Source organism: Acomys minous, assembly GCF_964271855.1.
Source record: "Acomys minous genome assembly, chromosome: 11".
In the NCBI taxonomy this organism is placed as follows: Eukaryota; Metazoa; Chordata; class Mammalia; order Rodentia; family Muridae; genus Acomys; species Acomys minous.
In genome coordinates this window covers 30716393-30736243 of record NC_140492.1, presented here as the reverse complement: position 1 = coordinate 30736243, position 19851 = coordinate 30716393, and the positions used below count along the sequence as shown (strand labels likewise).

General features: G+C 39.4%; 1 protein-coding gene and 1 pseudogene across 4 annotated transcripts in view; one reads left to right on the top strand and one right to left on the bottom strand.

Moving 5' to 3' along the window:
* HTR1F (5-hydroxytryptamine receptor 1F) overlaps nucleotides 1–19851 on the bottom strand; it is a 133335-nt gene that overhangs the window by 87274 nt on the left and 26210 nt on the right. The window lies entirely within an intron of this gene.
* LOC311608436 (large ribosomal subunit protein eL30-like) lies at nucleotides 2484–2828 on the top strand (annotated as a pseudogene). The gene has a single exon. The product of its transcript is annotated as a large ribosomal subunit protein eL30-like (transcript).

Sequence of the window (19851 nt, the reverse complement as noted above, 5' to 3'; positions counted from 1 at the left end):
AACAAGGTCATATTCACAAACATTACGCCTAAGTGGAATTTATGATTGCTGCTGGGCAGTTGTCTTTCATTTCTACCATCAAAAGCCCGTACTGAATTGTGAAAACAACACTGGATCTATTACTCAAAAAACAAATCGAAGGCTGATAATGTGGCCCTTTAATTGAGTGCCTTGGGAAAGTCACTTGCCAGGTTTGCGGCTTCTTCATGCCATTTATTAAACCGCAATGTTGTATAAAGTTAGGACTCTCTGTCCTTTGTCCTCTTACCATTTTAATATGACACAATATCTGTTTACTGTCCAGTACCCTGGAGAATATTACCTTGTCTAGAAGAAGGCTAGAACATGCTAAGCCCTCCCTTTGAAAAGGCCCAATGAACCAGTTGCCTATTTTAGCCAGGTGCTAGCATTTTGATGGATAAACATGTGTTTTCTGAGGATATAACCATGAGGTAATATTTTCTGATCAAAACTGTCAATATAATATAATTTTCTGAGGGTATATATCTCATGCCATGTAAAAATTAGTATTTTAAAAGCAGAAGTAAAAAGATATTTAAAAATATGAGAAAAGTATATTTATGCAAGTATCAGTGACTTGGAAACACCTAATTTACAAAGCAAGCATGAATGAAGAAGGCCAGTGATTTGCAGGGCAAGATACTGATTACACTTTGTCACAACACACGGCAAGATGACATGAGGAATATAAACACCGGAAATTCTGTAAAATATACTCAGGGGAATCACATATACTATCCTAGAATGCAAAACATGAAATATTAAATAATAGCACACCAAACAAGAAAACATATAAACATACCAACGTATCATCAAAGGACAAAAGTAGCTCTAGTCTCTGTGACTGAGACAACAAAAAGAGTTTTCAAGTTATTTTCACTTTTGTTTTTTAAACAGGGTTTCACTAGGTAGCCTAACTGGCCAGAATTTTTCCATCAAATAGAATTCTAGATTTATATAAAGTAATTCTTACTATTAATTATTTCCATACTCCATGTGAACAGCTCGATTGCTTTTTATTTTAGTTCATCAGTCATATAGCAACAATATCAATGTAAAACTCTTGAACTACAAAGCCACGAGTAGTCACCCAGCAACAAAAATAGGTGCACCCTATTGATGCAAACAAAACCTTGGCTGGATCTGAAATACACTATGCTGAGTGAGAAAACCTAACCTCAAATTCTTACATGCAGCACTGTTCCTGTTAGAGAGCCCTGATGAACTGGAGAAAGCTATGAGATGGAAGACAGAGCAGGGTTCATGGCTTGGGGAGGGGGGCAGAAGAACAGGTGTCATTGCGAATGGGAGGGCAACACCGGCTCATGCTGATGTAGCAGCTCTGTGTCCCATGAGCAGGGGTTACATGTGCCCACACACCTGAAAGAGACGGCAGAACTCTGAAAGCACACTTGATGGAAGCTCACCTTCTGCTTCTGCTACTGCCCTGTAGCTTCACAGTGCACAGTTGTCAAGGGAGCCTGGTAAGATGTGCAAGAAACCTCCTTCGCATTATTTTGCAACTTTCATGAAAATTTTTTATTTTAAAGTTTGAAAGAGAATAGCAGTATTAACAAACCATCATTGTCTTTTCATCACGTGTAACTCTCTCCAGTGAATGCCATCCATTTTAAGGAAGATTTTTAATTTAATTTAACTTTTTTGTACATGTTCTTTCACTTATCAAAGATACCAAATAAAGATACCACACTTATTAAAGATACTCAAATTGGAAGTCTTGTATTATAGTTTTCTTTCATAAAAGCCTTCACTGTTCAATAACCTCCCATATAAATTATATTCTTGTAACAAATAAAAAATTAAAAATGCAAAAGACATAAAGTGCATAGTTGTTTCCAACAAATGCACTAGTTACCATGGTGTGAGGAACTGTGGGAACAGGAAAGAAGGAAAGGACGCGGTTGTATTATGACTTCTGTAAGACTTCCTGCTTAGCCATAAGTGTCTCTGTGTCAGGAAGGGACCAATAGAGCATTTCTTTTAATGCCTCTATACAGACTGAAGGTGTGGGATGATGAATATGATAACAGATTTCCTATAGATGACGTAATAGAGCAGCATCCATCCTGGATGAGAAAACCTGTGCTCTGCTTCTGTCTGTGTGATGTGCTAGCTGGAAAATTCAGCTGGACATATCACGTAGAAATCCCTTCAGAGTGGATGGAGGGCATTAGGACATAAACAAACAAACAAACAAAACAAAACTAGTGCGTTAGAGTTAGTAATTCCATTTCTATGGAAATCGGTAATGAAAATACATGAGTGGACCAAGAAAATGTAACACACACACACACACACACACACACACACACACACACACACACACAGTGGAGTTCAAATCAGCCATAAAGAATGAAATCATGCTTTTTTTTTTTTCTTCCTCCCTGGCCATCTTGGTGGCTGATCTTGGTTGGGGATTTTCCCACACCTAAGACAGGAAGATGGTGGCTGCAAAGAAGACAAAAAAGTCTCTGGAGTTGAAAACTCTAGGCTCCAGCTTGTCATGAAAAATGGAAAGTATGTCCTGGGATACAAACAGACTCTGAAGATGATCAGACCAAGCAAAGCAAAATTGGTTATCCTCACCAACTACTGCCCAGCTGTGAGGAAATCTGAAATAGAATACTCTGCCATGTTGGCTAAAACTGATGTCCATCACTACAGTGGCAATAATATTGAATTGGGCATGGCATGTGGAAAATACTAGAGTACGCACACTGGGTGTCATTGACCTAAGGGATTCTGATATTATTGGAAGCATGCCAGAACAGACTAGTGAAAAGTAAACCAGGAAAGTTTTCCTTTAATAAAACTTTGCCAGAGCTCCTTTTGAAAAACATTGTGTCTATATGGGTTGTTTTCTTCCGTTTGGTTCTCTTACACTTGAAAGTAGGATTAAAGTCCTTGAAACCATGTTTAAAAAAAAGAGAGAATGGAATCATGCCATTTGTAGAAAATTGGATGTAATTGGACAGTGCCATACTAAGTGAAATAAGTCAGACTCCAAAAAGCAAGTATGTTTTTTTTGTAACTTGTGGATCCTAGAGATATTGTGTAGTTGCATAAAATCATATCTGTATGTAGGACATGCAAGGAGAGGTGAGATAAAAGGAGGCAATAAACAGGAGTAATGGGAAGGGGAAAGGGGAAAAACTGAGTGGGAATGAATATGATCAAAGTGATGTCAAAATATAACAAACAGTGTAAAAAAGGCCTCTGTGAAACCCATGACTGTGCACAGCATATATGCTGTTTTAATATTAAGAGTACATCAGGAACAAGGACGAAGAGTCGTGTATCTGAGGAGTTCAAATGGTTCACGGACTCAGCATCTGCAGCCACTGGCAAATTTATAATTTGTAACCAGAGTTGTTATTTTGATTAAAGTGATTTGATTTTAATAGTGATAAAAACTGGTTAACAATAAATGAACGATGAAAAAGTGAACTACATTCCATGAAACCACTCTTATGGCTATAGATGCCAATGAAAGGAGACACATTGGGAAGAATTTGCACAATGCTAGGCATGGTGGCATGTACCTTTAATCTGAACACTGGGTAAGCAGAGGCAGCAAGATCACTGAACTGGGAGGCCAGCGTGGTCTGTAGAGTGCGTTCTGTGCCAGCCAAGGTTCTATAGTGAGGCTCAGTGTTAAAAACAAAAAGTGTAAATGTATCTATTTTTGCCTATCTTTTCTACAAGGCTTGTGTGTAGTTCATCACAGTCCATCAATGAATATTACCCTAAAAATGTAAAGGTGTGCTTGCTTCGGTAGCACATATACTAAAATTGGAATGATACAGAGAAGATTAGCGTGGCCCCTGTGCAAGAGTGACATGCAAATTCGTGAAGTGTTCCACATTTTTTTGGACAGATGGATTGAACTAGAAATGATCATAATGAGTGAGCTAACCCAGAAGCAGAGAGTCTTAAATAGTATATACTCACTTATAACTGGACACTAGCCCAAGGGGTATGTCTCATGAAAGTCTTCACTTACCAGGAAAATGGGATAGAGGTGAGGACATCCTACTGGGACTCTAGGTGACAGAAATATAGGAGATAGGGAAATAGATTGATCCAGAGGGTCCTAGAAACTTACAAGAAGAACACTATGATGGGTGGAATTGGGCCCAGGGGTTCTGCTAGATCTATGGCACCAACCAAGGACAATACGTGCAGTCATCATCAAACCCCTACCCAGATCTAGCCAAGGGACAGAACATGCTCCACAGTTAAGTGGAGACTGGGGACTGACTTTCACATGATATCTGGTGTCCCATATTTGGCCATGTCCCCTTGATGGGGAGGCCCAATGGCACTCGGAGGAAGGATAGCAGGCTATCAAGAGGAGACTTGATACCCTAGCATCATATTCAGGGGGCAGAGGTCCCACTCAGTCACAGTCATAGCGAAGTGGAATTGGTTGAAAGTGGGAGGCAGGGAGGAATGGGAGGATGCATGGGATGGGATAGCAAATGAGATGTAATATGAATGATTTTATTTTTCAATAAAAATAAATAAAAATGTAAAGGTACAGCAATTCGACTAGAAAATGTCACTCTAACAGCAAAGAGAACAAAGCATTGGCATAAACAATAACTGGGATGCTCTTATGGGCATTGCATTGAGTTAAAAAAATCTCAAAATTTATGTCCTGTGCTATTTACTCCATATAAATGTATTTGAATGAAAAAAAAAAAGGATAAGGCTTGAAACAGGAACAGTTTTCAGTAGCAAGGAAAATTCATGCAGGGAGACCAAATGCAGAGATGGGGGACAGAAAGAAGACTAAGTGCTGCCGTGGCTAGAAGGGTCTGGCTTCAAAGCCAAGGAGCTACAAGGATCTCTGCCAGTGAGAGAGACAGAAAACTGGAAGGACGGTGTTCTGACCAGAAGTGTCTTGCTCTGTCATTTATCCCAGCTAACTCAGCCATTCCCCTTGAATGGACAGACTGATGAGGAATTGCTACATCACCAAGCATCTTTGAAACTGGGTTACATCTGGCCGTTTCATGAGGGTAGATTATGTACTCTCTGCGTCGCTTCTTCCCCTTTCTCGCCACTTGTGCCCATTAGTCTCCTTTGATCCCTAAGATAAATTCCACTTTCATGTCCTGCGCACATATGTAAGTGTATGTGGCTTATAAAATCTAGTTGCAAGAGGCAGAGGGTCAGGGATTTGGCTGGCAGGTTGTGTCTTCTAGTCACATCCCACCAACATGATTACCCGAACGTGAGCTGAACAAAAAAGACGTCAGCAAACAGGCTAGACTGTAGGGGGGAAGCCCACGGGCCCCCAGCTGCACAGCAGGAACTGTAGGAAACCGAGTAAAGCTGGGAGTGGGAGAGGTGGTGCTCCCCAGAGAGGAGCACACCAATTGGTTATACTGTGCCAAATGGTCAGCCATGAAAACGTACATGCAAATAACATTGTGTAAACCCAACGGGGGTTGGATTTGAGAATATAAATGTGCATACAAATACACGTATGCATACGGTAACAACTAATAAAAAGAGAGCCAGGAATTTGAAGGAGAGCAGGGAGGGGCTCATGGGAGGGTTTGGAAAGAGGGAAAAAAGGGAGAAATGTTATAATTAAAATACAATCTTAAAATGAAACAAACAAACAAACAAAGGATCTAGTACGTATAACATGTTATGACTGTCTTTCTGAGAGTGATTTAATTCAACTAATATGAATATCTCGTATTGAATCCACTTTCCTGAAAATAATTTCATTCTTCACTCCTTTTAGGGCTGAAAAACACTCCATTGTGTATACATATCAGATTTTCTTTATTAGTTTTATTTGGTGAGGGACATAGCTGCATTCTTTACTGAGGGAACCTTTTTTGAAGTTTGAATCCAGAGATTTCAGGTGAATATATTTCTTTTTTTTTCTCCTTTATTAATTTATTCTTGTTACATCTCAATGGTTATCCCATCCCTTGTATCCTCCCATTCTTCCCTCCCTCCCAATTTCCCCTTATTCCACTCCCCTATGACTGTTCCTGAGGGGGATTACCTCCCCCTCTATATGCTCATAGGGTATCAAGTCTCTTCTTGGTAACTTGCTGTCCTTCCTCTGATTGCCACCAGGTCTCCCCGTCCAGGGGACATGGTCAAAGGTGAGGCACCAGAGTATGTGAGAAAGTCATATCCCACTCTCCACTCTACTGTGGAGAGTATTCTGTCCATTGGCTAGATCTGGGTAGGGGCTTAAGGTTTACAGCCTGTATTGTCCTTGGCTGGCGCCTTAGTTTGAGCGGGACCCCTGGGCCCAAATCTGCCTATCATAATGTTCTACTTGTAGGCTTCTAGGACCCTCTGGATCCTTCTACTTTGCCTTTCTCCCATGATTCTCTCATCTAGAGTCCCACTAGAATGTTCTCTCCTCTGTCTCAGTTTCCTGGTAAGTGAAGGCTTTCGTGGGACATGCCCCTTGGGCTAATATGCAGATATAAGTGAGTATATACCATTTGAGTCTTTCTGCTTCTGGGTTAACTCACTCATTATGATCATTTCTAGCTCAATCCATTTATCCACAAATTTCGGGAATTCCTTGTTTTTAATAGCTGAATAGTATTCCATAGTGTATATGTACCACAGTTTCTTTATCCATTCTTCTATTGAGGGACACTTAGGCTATTTCCATGTTCTGGCTATTATGAATAAGGCTGCTATGAACATGGTTGAGCAAATTTTCTTGCTGTGTGCTGGAGCATCTTCTGGGTATATTCCAAGGAGTGGAATAGCTGGGTCTTGAGGAAGCCGTATTCCCATTTTTCTGAGATAGCACCAGATAGATTTCCAAAGTGGTTGTACTAGTTTGCATTCCCACCAGCAATGAAGGAGTGTTCCTCTCTCCCCACATCCTCGCCAGCATGTGGTGTCGCTTGAATTTTTGATCTTAGCCATCCTGATGGGTGTAAGATGGAATCTCAGCGTTGTTTTGATTTGCATTTCCCTGGTGAATATATTTCTTACTGTCTCAAGGAAATGTCCCACAGTCTGAATCAGTTTTGTGAAAATATTAATAATCAAACAGAAATGCACAGTTAATTCTGGCTTGGAGATAAAGCATTTTCTAATAGTAATAACTATAATGTGATAAAATAATATTTAATCTCCTTTAAGTCACAGAGGTATAAATTCAGAATAGTTTAATAAAAGTTAAGGTAAGTATCAGTTAAAGGAAAGATATGCAGCATTTCCAAAGGAAATTAGAAGGCAAAGTTGTATAAATAGTTATACAACATGTAACATGTTTTCAACAAGAAAAAAAAAAATAAAAATAAGTTATCTAGATGGGTTGGGTCCTTTTAGAGTCATTATTTTCTGCTGTTAAATTTAAGAGGCCAAGTCACTGTCCTTCTCTGTGCACAGTTCAGTTTCCTCCCTACCAGTGACATGCTCAGATTTCCCTCAGGGAGCTGTGTCCTCTTTCATCCTTTTCCCCAGAGCCTGACCTTGCACTCCTGGCTTCTGGGCGGTGAACATGCCACGGGCTGACCAATCAGGAAGACTCAATCATGCTCACTTGCAGGTCTTTGTTTTCTCTGTTGGAAAAGACGTTTCTCTCCTCTTGGCATTGCTAAACTGTAGTTCAAAGAGAACAAAGGGCTGTAATTTGATGGAGAATGTCAAGCGGCCTTGACTTGTTGCTGTGATGTGATCGGCAATGTTATGAAAGCCTGACTTGCCGGGAACTGCCTTATTTCTACAAAGACAATGAAGCTTTGATCACAAAACTCATGTAGAAGCATAGATAAAAAGACTGTGATATTGTGGGCGATTCTAAAACTCTTTTTCAAATTAATTAATTTTTTTTTTTTTTTTTTTTTACAATTTCCTAAGATATTTAATGGGCTGTGATTGCATTTGCCATTGGCTACCCTTGTTGGGAGCAGATAAATGGGAACTTGTCACAAGTACTGCCGTTTTGACTTCAGACTCCGTTTTACGTAAGCAGACCAACTCCCTCCCTAAGGCACAGTAGTCATCCAAAACACAATCCCTGTTCCTAACAACAGTCTTCCTTGTTCTTCCACAAGTGAATTTGGCTGGGAAAAACCATTTACACTCAATGCCGGTTGGCAATGATTGAACACTTTGAAAAGTCCCTAAGCCCAGAGTTACCATTGGTAAAAATTATGATTGTAACTTGGCTCTGATACTTGCAGTTTTTATGCATACAAAGCCCACTTCAGCCCTTGCTGGGGCTGCCCGTGGAAACAAGGCCCCTGAGTCAAGTCCTTGTCTGGTGGCCCCAATCCATCAGTAACTATGCTTACATGGTGAGAATAATAAAAAATGTTGTTGCTTCATGAGCCCACTGGTGTTTTCTCTCCCCTTCCCCTTGGGGCACCACTACCTGGGTGTAACACCCTCCTCTACCCTTTCCCTTGGTCTCTGAAGCTTTTCTTCTTCCTAGCCACAGACTCTTGTGCAGTGCAGTTGCTAAAGTCAAATCCCTTTCCTTCTTTCTTAAAACAAGATAATTTGATTGGTTAGAATTTATAACTAAAATTCTATTGGTATTTAATACCATAGGAAGTGAATATCCAATTATGAATTACTAAAACTTATAATCTGTGCTAAGGAACCCATGCCATGCTGAATTCTTTAGAAATATGATAAACCTGAAAAAGGGTTTTGTGTTACAAAATAAATGAAGCCACACATTCCACTGATTTAGTATGACTTTCTCCTAGTAAAAATTCTTTTATTGTAGTGATTCTGCATTAAAAATGTAAATGTAAAACTTAAGATGGGCATGGTGATGCAGCCCTTGGGTGTTGCCTAGTCACTGCCAACTCCAGAGGCAGGCTCCAGCAGTGGGCTCTCTTTGAATGTAAACCCTCAAGACAGGAAAATGACCAGGTCTCCAACTTGAGGAGTTTCAGTGGCCAGCCCTCTCCAATACTTTGCTAATGGCCCTAATGGTAGTTTTCTAAAAGCTGTAACAGCTGTTCCCAGCCCCTAGATAGGAGAGTCGCTAGGCCCCGCCCTACAAGAAAAAAAACTCCCTCCAATCCCTGAACAATACACCAATCTCTGAGTTCCTTCAGGCTCAGGACTTGAAGTCCTACTAATACTTATCCTGGAAATCTTAACCCTTCAAGAAAACCTATGTAAAGCCTGTGTCTGCTCAGTTCCCTGCTGTTTCTCACCCCGGCAGAGGCAGCCATCTTCCTGTGTTTTTACCATCCTAATAAATCTCTTGTGTGAGGTTTGTTGTATGGTGTGACTTTGTGAGATATTCTTTGGCTCTGACTGCAAGGATACCTTTCTCTTCAGAGCTACAACACTTATATTGGGTGGCAGAGGCAGGTGGATCTCTGTGAGCTTCAGGCAGTCTAGTGTATGTGGTGGCGTGTAGGACAGCCAGGGCTATGTAGAGAGACATTGTATCTAAACAGTTAACCAATTAACAAACAAACACACTCTTAAAATAGCATCATTAACATATGAATACAGAATTGGAGACAGAAATAGGTAGATACTGAAGTACAAAAAGAATAAATGAACCCCAAGGGGCTTTGTTTTCTTCTTCTTTTTTTAAAATAGACACCTATTTGAGGCCCTTTGCCTTTCAGCTGTAGAAGCTATAAGGTAGAATTGATTCACATACTGAATTGGTTTTTAATCAGAGATGTATCTAGGAGATCAGAGGATTGCTTCTGTACAGCTGTTGTTTTCTTTGCAATGGGGCATCACTAAGAGAACTTGGAGTTATAATCTGATAGGAGATGTTGGCAGTCCTAAATACCAGTCCTTGATAAGTTCCAAAGTAATTAAAATTAAAATGTTAAAGGATTCCATATGTTCACTTTAAATACTTTTGCCTCTATTCTTTTACTTCTATTACTTACAACAAATGACAGGGATATATATATATATAAAATAATATACCTCTTGTAGAAAATAAATCACTTTCTAAATAATTGATATTGATTCCAAGTGCAGAAAAATATAATCTTCTGGGAGATCATTATTCACCAGGATCCATTATTATGTAACTCTTAAAGCAAAATGCAAAGGCAGAAATCCCATCCGTAAATAAAATATAACTACAATTTCAATGAGTAAAATCTAATCTGCAACAGGGGTTCCGATTACTTAGTGTTTATTTCCAATATTATTTCTTTGTTAGCAGAACTATTGACCTCTCTATCCAAGCTGTGAATTGGCTGCCCAGAATCACAACTACCCTCCCAAGAAGCTGAACTTGAATATTAAAAAACCTTGCAAAGTGGTCAGTATATTCTTTGCAGGGAATGCATGTAGCAGAATATTTTCTTTTTTTTTTTCAGAATATTTTCTAAAGTGATAGGGATATTGGATACCACCTTTACTGATGGCAGAGTCCTGGAAAGCGATTTCTATGAATATCATAGGTTCTAAGAAGTTTCTGTGTATATTTGGTGTAGCCTTGGTGCGTCGATCACAAAATTATCAAGCCAGGATCCTTTGCCCAGTCAACAGAACAAGCAATATGAGGCTCTGAAAGTGCCTTGAGTATCGCCTCTATTTTTGCAAGGTGCAGAGCAGGAGGGCGCATGCTAGCTAGTGAGCGCTCTGGCAAAGACTTAATTCTGAAGAAGCCACATGACTGTGTCTGATATGGCTCTTTTTATGATAGGAATAGCAATGCCTGACTTACTCCTGGAAGGATGAGCACTGATAATTGCTATGTTTGTAAGGTCTTCTGGGATTTGAAGTCTTTGTTGTTTGTTCACTTAGAATATTTATTTTTAATTGGCATATATTCATTGTGCGTGGTAGTCGGTTTCATAGCAATGTTTATAGACAACTACATAATACACCTTGACCATGTTTCTCTCTGTGCCCCTCCCCCTATCCCCTTTCTTCCTTTCCTCTATTTAGTCTTGCTTGTTCTCATTTCACTTTGCTTTTCAGGTCATGCATACATAAACGGTTTTATGTATCATCATCAAGTCTACAGACAGTGAAAATATTTGTCTTGCGGGGCCTGATTTGCTTTCCTTATTCTGATATGCATCCGTCCAACTGGAAGCTGTTTGAAGGAGACGTTCCTAGCTCCTGTGTTTAATTGTGTAAACAGGGGCTCATACCCCACTATGAAGGCATCATACTCCAGCACGTCGTGGCCAAGGCTGCCTTCATAGGATGCATTACCGGTGCAATCAAACACAAAGAAGCCCTAGAGCTTGGATTTATTGCTCTGTAGTTGTTGTCCTGAGATTCTCGGCTATTTTGTCTTTGAACAAGGGACCTGGGGCTTAGTCTCTTCAGTGCTACTTAAACCTTCCAGGCTACTTACCTCTCCCTCCCTTCTTGGTTACTGCTGCCCTCTGCTGGTGACTATAATCTGGTATGTAAGTGAACATGTACATATATAGACACACAGGACGTCTTACAGTGCCTCTGTTTATATAGTAATGTACATAGGAAGTCACATTTTGTAGAGGAATCCCAACCTGAGTTTTAAATTCAAATACAGTTGTCCCTTGGAATGTAGAGGGGGTGAGTTCTAATACTCCCATAGATACCAAAATTCCCAGATGTTCCAGCCTTTTAGTAAATGGAATTATATATGTCTATGACCTACACATATTCTCCTATGCATTAATCATCTTTAGGATATGTATAATACTTCATAAAATATAAATGCTTTGTAAATATTTGTTATACAGTATTGCGTAAAGAATGACAGGAAGAGTCTGTACATATTTACTACAGATGCATTTTGTTTGTTCGTTTTTGGGAGAAATTCTCATGATTTTCTCAGGCGATCCTGGAACTCATTATGTAGACCAGGCTGTCCTTGAAATCACAGAGATCCACCTGCCTCTGTCTCACCAGTGCTGGGATTAAAGGGGTGTGCCACCATGCCTGGCTACAGATGTAATTTTAAAGGAGTATTTTCAGTCTACAGACACAAAACCTATGGATGCAGAATCTAGACCATAGATTGCATTTGTTTGAGAATTACAGTTACTGAAATAAATGAGGAAGGTGGCTATCAGGTACTCTGCAACATTTAGCATATTAATTTAAGGCAGTTTTTTGCATATATAAAACAAGATAATACTCCCAAGTAAAGCAGCCAATCTGTAAAGTTAGAAGATAGAATAAAATATTTTTCCTTCTTCGATCATAATCGTTAAACACATAAATATCAATTCTAAACTTATTTAGTGAAATGAAAAGTATGCTTTGTTCAGAGTAAGAAATTAAGTCAGTGTCCAAGTATCAATTACATAAAAATTCAAAGAGGATTCTATTTAAAAGTGCTTTATAATAAGTAGGAGTCACTTGAGTTACTTTTTAAAATCCCATTTTCCTGGATCCAGGGCTATAATTCAGAAGGCTGGGAGCAAAGCTAAGAATTCTGGTTTTTGGAGCATAAATTAGGCTATTTTGCTCTGGCAGGCTCAGGGACAGCACTTGTAAAATCTCTTCACGAAGAAAACAGTTAAAGATTTAATCTTTCTAGTTTCAGTACGGGAGCAGTCTATGCAGTTAAGGGAGGCAGGAGCGCCCGGCCTATCCTCCTTTACTGAAAATAACCTGCAAAGGAAGCAAAGGAAGCTAGCAGCAACGGTAGTGAAACTGCAGGCAGACTTGGGGCCAGAAAGGAAGATTGCAGACGAAGACAAATGGGTCTCCTTTTCAGCTTAAGAATTCTAAACAAGAGGCCCAAATCCATGTATCTGATTACTCCTGGACAGCTGGAGAGGCCGCAGCTGCTGGGACCTCCCAGTGAAAAGAAGCTCTCAATAAGGAAATGGTGTCCAGACACTGAGCCCAGTCAGTTTGAAGATAACAAAGCGCTGAAGAAATATTTGCTCTGTTCACCCAGGATTCAGAGGGTTATTTGTTTCTGGAGCTCTATTAGCATATATTGATTATAAATAATGGGCTTCGTTATGATATTTTTGTATATGTATATAAAGCATTCTTATCATAGATACCCTATTAACCTCTCTGGTACCCTCATTTTTGGGTCGATGTCACATGTCTTCTTCTATCATTCTGTATCATCATCACCACTACCACCAGTCATGATCTTTTTTGTTTCGTTTTGTTTTTTTGAGACAGGGTCTCTCATTGAGCCTGGTGCTCACTGATTGGCTAGACTGGCTGGGTAGTGAGCTCACCTCCATCCCCTGGACTTTCCTTTTCCTGCTCCCCTGTCCTGGGTTTACAGCCATATGCTGTCACACTATGTAAAATCAGTGGTTTACGTCAGAGCCTGGCCTCCCAGCATAGACCTGCATACATATAGAACAAACATTTTAGCCACGGAGCTACCCCTCAAACCCTCAAAGCTATCATTTAAGTAGCAGTATTTTATTAACATGGTTTCTTCATATTGTCGATGGCAAAGCAAGGCTGACAGAGATGCAGCTCGATTCTCACGAAGAGGCGATGCTCTCTTGCCATTATTATGGATTCAATAATGGAACACGCAATACGCCTTGTATTTCATTCTGTCTTAGAATGACTAGGACTATGGTAAAAACTCAAGGGAAGGTTTACTTGTAGATGAGTCATGTCTTTGGTTTTTGGTGGCACACTTTCAGCTACTTGCTACTTAGTGTTTACTTCACTGGTGATCATTCAGGGAAGAGTTACCATAAGTGCAAAGGACAGAAAAAAGCTCAAATGAATTCTCCACTCTAAGGAAAGTTAAGAAGGTCATTCAGAACAAACGTTTAATATGCTTCTAAAGTAGAATTTTAGATTATCTGTAGATCCTAATTTTCTATTCTCCATTGTTATAGATAATTAAGCGATGTATTTATCTATAATCTGAATTTGTGAGAAAATTCATCTTTTAAAGCAATGGAAAGAAGCTAAAAATACTCTTATCTTCCCCCAGGGCACGATAGTAATATATTTTTATGCTTAGCTAATAGAACCTGAATGACACTCCCTGCTCAGGTTGTCAGGAGGTACAAGTTCCAACTTTGTCAGTTTTTTTTAAAAACAAGGTTAGGGTTTGAAAAGTCATATATAAGACATAGAGTGAGAAGACATATTTCATACCACCAGATTATTGAGAGCAGGACGTAAGATATGAGGCTGTTCTAGTGATGTGAATAATAAGGACACATCATAAGCGAGGAAGGAAATCAGTCAGTTACATTCCTCTTCCCAGAAAGAACCATAGGAAAGCCTAACTCACCACAGAAGCCAACTGCTTAGCCTCTACCTGCTGTGCTGGCCCCTGGCCTTATCTCAGAGTGGTGGGTCCTGTGCAGGCTGCAGTAGCTCAAAGTGAATCCATGCTGCCCTTTTGCCTGGTTTTACCAAAGTTAAATACCACATATCAGCTGGATGCCAAATACACTTAGATTGCTCAGGTTTTTCCAAATGGGGGAGTCTTTCTCAGGGCCATGATGCTGGATGTATTTATTTTTATTTATTTATTTAATTTGGTCACCAACTGGGGATACAAAAGAACACTGGGAAGAAATTGTAAGGTTTATTTTGAAAATTGTTCTTATGATTGATTGCTTTTCAATTTATTTATTCAACAAACTTGCAAAATATGATTAATTCTGCTAAGATCTTTCATTCTACAAGGGCTTTGAAATTTCTCAACTTTGAAATATCAATTACAGAGTGCTATTTTCATGCAAATAAGAGTATGTATACTCAAGTATTCCTCCTGGTTTTTAAGCCTTGGTATTCAGGAATATGTGAAAACAGTGCTTTGCATAAAAATCAAAGTTGTTCATGAAACAGAATACAAAGCAATAACAGTGTGACAAAGACAACTCAGATGAGAACGTGACTGTCTAGAAAAAGAAAAATAGTTAAGGGCAAAAAGGATAACGATGACCCCACCCATGATTTATTACTTACTACAGACCTTCAAACACACTCTTAACCATTCAGGAAATTTATGTGGCAGAGACTCAGGCAGATGTATGAAGACATATCAGTATGCACTGGTTAACACTAAGACAGGAAACACAAACTTCCGGAGAGGACGGCAAGTTTCGCAGTTTCTGAAGAGGGATTCTTTTAGAAAATTGAAAATTTACTGAAATTGCAGGCAGGAAAAGGTATTCTAATAAAAGAAATTGGCCATTGGGAACTTTATGAGAAGACCAAGTAAGCATATAGGAGAAAAGATGGGGAAAGCTAAGTAAGAAACACATCTTTAGTTTTACTTATGAACCAAGGGGTTTTGTTCAATAAAAATGACATGATGGAAAGCAGATTACTGTATTGGAGAATTAGGATCTGGAGAAGAGTGGAGGCAAACAGATACCATAAGACACAGCATAAAGCCTCATCAACAGTACAAGGTGTCCTTGTACTGTTTGAGAAATATGGAAATCCTTGGTCCCCACATAATGGTAGTGCCAGAGGGCTAGGAGAGCATGCAAGGTTCTGAGTTGCATTTGCTGCTGCCCAGAAGTGGTAAGAGACTCCAAGAAGGACACAATGTTCTTTTGCGCGTCCAAACAAGTCAGGTAGCATCTCCTAGGCGTATGACCCTCATTAGTCCTCACAACCACTCTATGTCATCTGAATTATTACCTCCAAGTCAAATGTGATTTATGTGTAGTTCTAGAAAGGTGAATTCCCCCAGGGTCATGCCACTAGAACAAACCAAGGAGAAACCCAAACCTCTGCCTGCCTGGCATCACCAGCTAATTCTTTTTTGCTTGCATCCCCGACCACAAGTAGTTCCCCTGTGGCCCAGTACACATCAACAAGATGACTATGTCCATTTCCCAGTACCTTTCAGAGACAAGACGTTGGGACCTGCCTCTGGGCTGACCCCTCTCTGGTTTTACATCAGAGGAAAATGCATTCAGAAGCCAAGACTATGTACCTCTTTGAGGCTAAATGTCCTCCACCTGAACATGAAGATATGATGCTAAAACAAGGAGATTGGATGCCAGGGACACTTTGTATGCAGAACTGAGAGGATGCAGTGACTCATTTGATATATGACATGAAGCAAAGCAGGCATTAAGGAGTGACTCTTCTGGCATGAAAGAATGGATGCAAGAAGGAGCTGTCAACAGCATAGAAAATATGAGAGGAGGAGCAACTGTCACGAGAATAAATCTCGCCTGGAAATAATGAGATGCGTTTTAGTAATCATTAGATGCAGTAGCAAGAAACCAAAATATTACTATAGCTCATTTTTTTTTGTCATTAACTTGTTGTAGGACCAACTAACACAGCGGGCTACAAATTCATGACTGGTCAAGCAAGATTGTTTCTGAGAACTATAATTTAAAATCATTTAAATATTTCAAACAGTACTTTGAGTTGTAAAAGAGATTCCACTTTTCTGCTGAGAGATGTAAATTACACCAGAGAGTTCATTTATTATGTCTAAGGGTCAAATAGTTAGTTGTTTGGGCAAACAAGAAGCAACTCAGAAGGATAGTGGATCTAATACTGTGACAGATTTTCACCTTCTCTTGCCATGACACAATTTGAAATCATTTGAGGTGTTGATACTTATACTGCTCACTATTATGAATCTGAACATCATTGTTTCAGTGTTGGGGGAAACAACAAAAAATATCTCCAAGCATTAGATTTCAGAAGGGTGATTAGAGTGGATAGCTCAAAACAGAAGCAAAGGCACTGCCTTGCTTTGCTGACCAATGCACTTGCTTCTATACAGCTAACTTTTCAGTGACAACAGGCAGACTGGCTTATTTGAATCAATATAACAGGCCATTTGTAGCAGTCGCAGCAACAACAACAACAACAACAGTGGATAACAGTGTGTTTTACAAACATGGAATCTATTTGCTAAAACACCTGCATACACCTCCTCAGCTAGCCCACTGATAGCCACACACAGTTGCAAGCCTGAGTCCCCACAGGTTCCAGGCCTGTTTCTGTTTGAGGAATTTTGTTAAAGCTATACATTCACTCATTTACCACTTTTACTGAGTTTTTCATTGTATATTTATACTTATCTAGGCATGGATCTGAAAAGAGAACCCAAAACCATTCTTTAGGAGCAAGAGAGTGAGAATAGATTAAAAGACAAATGTGATTTGTTAGAGGGTTGTGTTCTACAAGGGAACATATGTATGTTTTGTGAGATAAAGTTGAAATAGGGGCCAGAGGTCCAAGTAGATACTTTATAAAGGTGATGGGCAATGTACATTGGTGCAACACCACTGGGCCTTGCTGACGGGCTGAAGGTTCAGGAAGCAGAGAAACAAGTGGCAAAAATTGTGCTTAATTTTGAGCAATAAAGAGTTGAGATGGAAGACGGAGAAGTTGATTTGGTACATATTTATTTGGATGTATTGATTAGACATACAAAAGGAGCTGCCTATATGTTTTAATATATAAGTCCAGAAGTTTTGACAGCTTGAGGGATGGAGGTATAAATCTCATGGATATCTCCATTTTTAATTTATAACCATTAGTCCAATTAGGAAAACTTCAGTGTGGAGAATGAAGTGAGAGAGTGGAAAATGAACTCAAGTGTCCAACATGCAGAGGTCTTTGGACATGAGGTAAGATGAGAGGCCGGCTGCACAGGACCTTCTAGAATCAGGAACATCATATCTGCCACAATGAGGAGCAACGCAGTATGAAAAGGAAAATGTGTGTAAACTGTCTCAAGGAGAATGCTGCCCACTGGGCTTTTCCAAATTTGTTATCTAGAACTGTGATGGTGGAAACTGTTGAAGATATTTGTCACAGACAACACAATATGGCCATCCACTTGAGTAGACATCATTTAAGTGTAATGTGAGTTTACATAATATGGCATGTATTAAAATATGTACAGGACAGCGTGAATATTCTAAGGTTGCACTAATTTTTAAGTTAATTTTTGTTATTTGACGATTTCATACACGTATATAGTGTATTACGGTTACTCTCTACTTGGCCCACTCTTATCTCCCACACCTTCTCTACAACCCCACCCCCCTCCTTTTGCTAGCAGATGCTTTCTGAGATTCGTGACTTTGCTTTTGTTTTGTGACATATTTGCTTTAACCAGGGCCATCTGTGGCCCTTGGATTCAAATGAACTGGTTTTTTTTCTTTAATTAGTTTATTTACTTACTTTACATCCTGATTGCAGCCCTTTCCCTCCTCTCCTCCCAATCTCACCCTCCCCACTTCCCTCATTCTCTCCTCCTCTTCTTCTCAGAGAAGGGAATCCCCCACTCCTGGAAGCACTATTATTATTATTATTATTATTATTATTATTATTATTATTATTATTATATAATTAATAATAATGTACATAATTGTAGATATGGCTTAATAAATCTCTAACTCCCATTCAAGGCCAGCCTAGGTGACATACTGAGTTCTTGGCTATCCTGAACTATATTGTGAGATCTTGCTATAATGTAATGTAATACACACATACATAAAACTTTTTTTTTTTTTACAAAGAATTATTCAGTGAATCCAGACAACTGTGTATGGTTTGGTAGGTGAATGTTCTCTTCACTATTTTGCTAATAAATACAACAGATACTGAAAAGCTTATTTGATTTGAATAACATCATCCATCAGGGTGTCTAACAGACCTGAACAATAGGACTCCTAAACTCTACTGCTTCCCAAGCTAAGGATGTGCCATGAGGCTAGAATTCTAATGCACATTTAGATTTACAGGCGGTGTAAAGAGGTTGCACTGGCTGTACATTAGAGAGGCTCTGAATCATCTCTTTACAATGTGCAGTATGCAACATGAGCAACACATACATGGCTGGGTTTAGTGCAGTTGTTTGAAAAGTCCTGTGAGGATATGAGCTATGAACTATAATTGAGATTTAATTCCACCAGGGGTAACTATCATCTTTCAAAATGATGTCAAACTAACAGTTTCTAAATCATGATTATTATTGATGACTCTTAAATTAAATTTTCAGTAGTCTTTCTTCCTCACACTGTATGCTGTCACTTTTCATCTTCTATAAATATTTCACAAAATATACACACTCTTTATGTCCATTCACCCAAATGTTCCCATAGCCTCATTTCCAAGTTTCTCCCATTTTCTTCTGATAGGCTCCAGCTGACGTGTTTTTGTTTACTGTTAAAGACTACTGAAATTGAACAGTAACCTGAGGTTCTTGGATGGAGCCCCATCTACTTCATTTTCTCGTATTTTTGGAAGTGGGAACTCCCTCTGTAAACCAGACTCATTTGGACTCACTATGTAGCCCCAGCTGGTTTTAATCTCAAGTCAATTCTCTTGTCCCAAGCCCCTAAGTCCTGGGGTTACAGATATGAGCCACCTCTCTTTCTAAAGCATATTTTAATATACTATTAAAAACTTTTTAAATATTTATTTTTAAGTGTGTGTGTGTGTGTGTGTGTATGTGTGTGTGTGTGTGTAAAGGTCTCTGATATTCTTGATCTGGAGTTACAGGCAGTTGTGAGCCATGTGATGTGGGTTCTGCAAACCAAATTTTTGTCCTCTACAAGAAGAGTAAACACTGGTAGCTGTAGAGCCGTCTTTCCAGCCCCATTGTAATTTTTTTGGTTGTTTGGTGTTTTCTTTTTCGAGACAGGGTTTCTCTATATAGTCTTGGGTGTCCTGGACTCACTTTGTTGTCCAGGCTGGCCTTGAACTCACAGAGAACTGCCTGCTTCTGCCGCCCCTAGAGCTGGGATTACAGGTGTGCGTTACCATTCCTGGCTTCCCTTTGCAATTTTTTAAAAACAAAAGTACTTGTTTATCTATTTTTACTTTTTTGCTATGCTTGGTATGGAAGTCAGGGTTTTTACATCCATGGAAAGCACACTATCACTGAGCCACATTCCCTGTCCTTTGCATTTGTAT